Below are 5,190 nucleotides of genomic sequence, written 5' to 3'. Positions count from 1 at the left end.
GAGAGAGAGAGAGAGAGAGAGAGAGACTGAGGGAGGGTGAGACGGAGGTGGGGTAATGTGTTTTGGAGAGAGAGCGACAGACTGAGGGAGGGCGAGATGGAGGGGGGGTAATGTGTTTTGGGTAATGTGAGTTTGAAATGCCACAGCATCAATTACTGAATGATTGAAGACAAACAAAGTATAGTTGGTGAAGAGCATCTAATGGATACACACTGATTAAGCACTAGTCCTCTAGATTCATTGTTTTCGTATTTACATTACACTGTGTGCCCGTACAACAACTTCAATGTTATTGCTTATGTTTATATGAGCTGTTGTGAAGTTTTCTGACGCACCTTGAGATTTGCAAGATGGATAGCTAAACGTTGTAATTTCAAGTGCCAAAATCGCTTGGCATTTATGATTGATTGATTGTCAAGCACGGTAAATTTAGTTTTAGAATGTTTAAGTTTGCTCATACGCACACTGGGTGCTTTAGGGATGTACTGTCTGCTGGTTTTAATCCTTACTTTTTAATCAGAGACTTAGTTATACTTGACTGACCAGGTAGCCTATGTGAGATATTTGCCAGTCAATGATATTAACGAATCAATGATTTGCCTTGGAGAACCAGCATGACTACGGACCTCTGAGACACCTGTTATAAACTTTGTGAAGTAGATGAAAGGAGAAGTTCAACCATGCCAGAAAGTTTTGCATGTCTGTGTGTATCTGTCTCTCTCTTTCTCTGTCTCTCTTTCTGTTCTCTCTTTCGCTCCCTCACCATCTCCCCCTCCACATCTCTGTCCTCCCTCTCCATCACTCTCCCCCTCTCTCTCTCTCTCTCTCTCTCTCTCTCTCACCACCACTCTTCCCCTCTCTCTCTCTCTCTCTCTCTCTCTCTCTCTCTCTCTCTCTCTCCCTCTCTCTCTCTCTCTCTCTCTCTCCCACTCTCTCTCACCACCACTCTTCCTCTCTCTCTCTCTCTCTCTCTCTCAATCTCTCTCCCTCTCTCACAACCACTCTCCCCCTCTCTCTCTCTCTCTCTCTCTCTCTCTCACCACCACTCTTCATCTCTCTCTCTCTCTCTCTCTCACCACCACTCTTCCTCTCTCTGTCTCTCTCCCTGTCACCTTGCCTCTCTCTCTCTCGCTTAGTTAAGCGAGCCTCATCAAAACAGCGAGCCTCATCATTAAGGAGGTCCAGAGACCAGTTCTCAGAGCTCTACCTGCCCCCAGGGGGAGGATGACAGTTTGTCACAGCCCTCCATGTTACCTTCCACACAGAATATGGAAATCAAAGAGGTCACCCAGAAATTTGAATAGAATAAGATTAAATTATTTCATACCTTTTTTTCTCTCTTTCTTTCTTATATTCCCACAATAATTATTCTCAGAAAAAAGGGACGGATGGAAAAAATAGAGAAAGAAAAAGAGAGGGAAGAAAAACCCTCTTCACACCCTTTTGAACTGAAAATGATTCATCATGGAGTGGAGGGGCATTCAGTGGAAGCTGAGTCTTTGAGGATGGTTTGGGGAAACCGTGCAGAAATGGAGTAATTGAGGTGAAACTGAGCTATAGAGAAGCCCTCTCTCCACTTTACAAAACATGTAAGTGTCCTGAAACAACAACACACACAAACTAAAGGTCGACCAAGCACAAAAATGGAAGGCAAAAAACATATTGACTATTATAACACGGGACTCTGGAGAATCTAAACTTCTCAGAAAAATACATTCCTTGAAGTGGTGGTGTTGAAAACGAAGCTTCTAGATTTTAGAGACCGGCGAAGAATGTTCGCACAGTTCCTCATTGATCCTGTACTCATGCAAGATGAGAAGGGTAAGACACTTCACAGCCTATTTGAATATCACTTGATTTGTGGTCTTTGAGGTTCATATCGAGTCAGAGCAGTTCAGATCCTTTCTCAAACTCTGTAGTAACCTTGTTCTGTCAGCTAGCTCAATGTACGTCCAGACTAACTCCACATGTGAAGAGTACAGCAAAGTCATAGCTAGTACACTGATCTGCTGCTATTCATGCTAGACAAAGGGTCTTCTTGTCATCCGTACACAGTACCAGTAAGAGTTAGGAATGGCGTTCCTCTCGGAACTTAGGAACACAGAGTCTCAAAACCACTTTACTATATTGTAGAACACTCCTTACTGCAATTACTCAAAGGATTGGTGTTACATATGACAGACTAGAGAGGTGTTATTGTCACGATCGTCGTATGGAATGGACCAAGGCGCAGCGTGGTGTACGTACATTCTCTTTAAATGAATGAAATCTGAACAACAACAACAACAAAAAATCAATGAACGAAACGTGAAGCTATAAAAAAATAGTGCTGACAGGCAACTAAACATAGACAAGATCCCACACCAGAAAGTGGGAAAAATGATCCCCAATCACAGACAACGATAAACAGCTGTCTCTGAGTGGGAACCATATCAGGCCAACATAGAAATACACAACATAGAATGTCCACCCCAAATACCACCCTGACCTAACCAAATAGAGAAATAAAACGGCTCTCTGAGGTCAGGGCTTGACAGTTATATATAACTGACTAGAGAGGTGTAATATAGTACTGACTAGAGAGTTGTAATATAGTACTGACTAGAGAGGTGTAATATAGTACTGACTAGAGAGGTGTAATATAGTACTGACTAGAGAGGTGTAATATAGTACTGACTAGAGAGGTGTAATATAGTACTGACTAGAGAGGTGTAATATAGTACTGACTAGAGAGGTGTAATATAGTACTGACTAGAGAGGTGTAATATAGTACTGACTAGAGGTGTAATATAGTACTGACTAGAGAGGTGTAATATAGTACTGACTAGAGAGGTGTAATATAGTACTGACTAGAGAGGTGTAATATAGTACTGACTAGAGTGGTGTAATATAGTACTGACTAGAGAGGTGTAATATAGTACTGACTAGAGAGGTGTAATATAGTACTGACTAGAGAGGAGTAATATAGTACTGACTAGAGAGGTGTAATATAGTACTGACTAGAGAGGTGTAATATAGTACTGACTAGAGAGGTGTTGTACAGTGGGGCAAAACAGTATTGAGTCAGCCACCAATTGTGCAAGTTCTCCCACTTAAAAAGATGAGAGAGGCCTGTAATTGTCATCATAGGTACACTTCAACTATGACAAAATGAGAAAAACAATCCAGAAAATCAAATTGTAGGATTTTTAATGAATTTATTTGCAAATTATGGTGGAAAATAAGTATTTGTTCATTAACAAAAGTTTATCTCAATACTTTGTAATATACCCTTTGTTGGCAATGACAGAGGTCAAACGTTTTCTGTAAGTCTTCACAAGGTTTTCACACATTTTGGCCCATTCCTCCATGCAGATCTCCTCTAGAGCAGTGATGTTTTGGGGCTGTTGCTGGGCAACACAGACTTTCAACTCCCTCCAAAGATTTTATATGGGGTTGAGATCTGGAGACTGGCTAGGCCACTCCAGGACCTTGAAATGCTTCTTACGAAGCCACTCCTTCGTTGCCCGGGCGGTGTGTTTGGGATCATTGTCATGCTGAAAGACCCAGCCACCTTTAATCTTCAATGCCCTTGCTGATGGAAGGAGGTTTTCACTCAAAATCTCACGATACATGGCCCCATTCATTCTTTCCTTTACACGGATCAGTCATCCTGGTCCCTTTGCAGAAAAACAGCCCCAAAACATCATGTTTCCACCCCCATGCTTCACAGTAGGTATGGTGTTCTTTGGATGCAACTCAGCATTCTTTGTCCTCCAAACACGACGAGTTGACTTTTTACCAATAAGTTCTATTTTGGGTTCATCTAACCATATGACATTCTCCCAATCTTCTTCTGGATCATCCAAATGCTCTCTAGCAAACTTCAGACGGGCCTGGACATGTACTGGCTTAAGCAGGGGGACACATCTGGCACTGCAGGATTTGAGTCCCTGGCGGCGTAGTGTGTTACTGATGGTAGGCTTTGTTACTTTTGTCCCAGCTCTCTGCAGGTCATTCACTAGGTCCCCCCGTGTGGTTCTGGGATTTTTGCTCACCGTTTGCTAATTTTTGCTCACCTTGTGATCATTTTGACCCCACGGGGTGAGATCTTGCGTGGAGCCCCAGATCGAGGGAGATTATCAGTGGTCTTGGATGTCTTCAATTTCCTAATAATTGCTCCCACAGTTGGTTTCTTCAAACCAAGCTGCTTACCTATTGCAGATTCAGTCTTCCCAGCCAGGTACAGGTCTACAATTTTGTTTCTGGTGTCCTTTGACAGCTCTTTGGTCTTGGCCATAGTGGAGTTTGGAGTGTGACTGTTTGAGGTTGTGGACAGGTGTCTTTTATACTGATAACAAGTTCAAACAGGTGCCATTAATACAGGTAACGAGTGGAGGACAGAGGAGCCTCTTAACCTCTTGAACCTATGGGGGCGCTGTGTCATTATGGGATAAAAAGACGTGCCCGTTTTAAGCGCAATATTTTGTCACGAAAAGATGCTCGGCTACGCATGGAATTGACAGCCTTGGAAAGACAAAAATCTGACGTCTCCAAAACTGCAAAGATATTATCTGTGAGTGCCCCGGAACTAATGCAACATGCGAAACCAAGATGAAGTTTCATACAGGAAATGCCCCAGATTCCGAAGGCGCTGTGTTCCAATGTCTCCTTATTTGGCTGTGAATGCGCCAGGAATGAGCCTGCGGTTTCTGTCTATTCCCCGAGGTGTCTGCAGCATTGTGACGTGTTTGTAGGCATATCATTGGAAGATTGACCATAAGAGACTACATTTACCTGGTGTCCCGCCCGGTGTCCTGTGTGCGTAATCTGTAGGTCCATGCGCGTTCCATTTCTTCAGAAGAGAAAGTAAAATGCCACGATGGATTTTATCGTCGATAGATATGTGAAAAACACCTTGAGGATTGATTCTAAACATCGGTTTGCCATGTTTCTGTCGATATTATGGAGTTAATTTGGAAAAAAATTCGCGTTTTAATGACTTAATATATATATATATTTTTTCCCTCCCCAAATGTGATGAACAAAACGGAGCGATTAGTCGACACAAATAATATTTTTTGTAAAAACAGAACATTTGCTATCTAACAGAGTCTCCTCATTGAAAACATCTGAAGTTCTTCAAAGGTAAATTATTTAATTTGAATTATTTTCTGGTTTTTGTGGAAAATGTTGCATGCTGAATGCTAA

This window comes from Oncorhynchus nerka, linkage group LG6 (genome assembly GCF_034236695.1).
Source record: "Oncorhynchus nerka isolate Pitt River linkage group LG6, Oner_Uvic_2.0, whole genome shotgun sequence".
In the NCBI taxonomy this organism is placed as follows: domain Eukaryota; kingdom Metazoa; phylum Chordata; class Actinopteri; order Salmoniformes; family Salmonidae; genus Oncorhynchus; species Oncorhynchus nerka.
Note: the sequence above shows the minus strand (reverse complement) of the source record.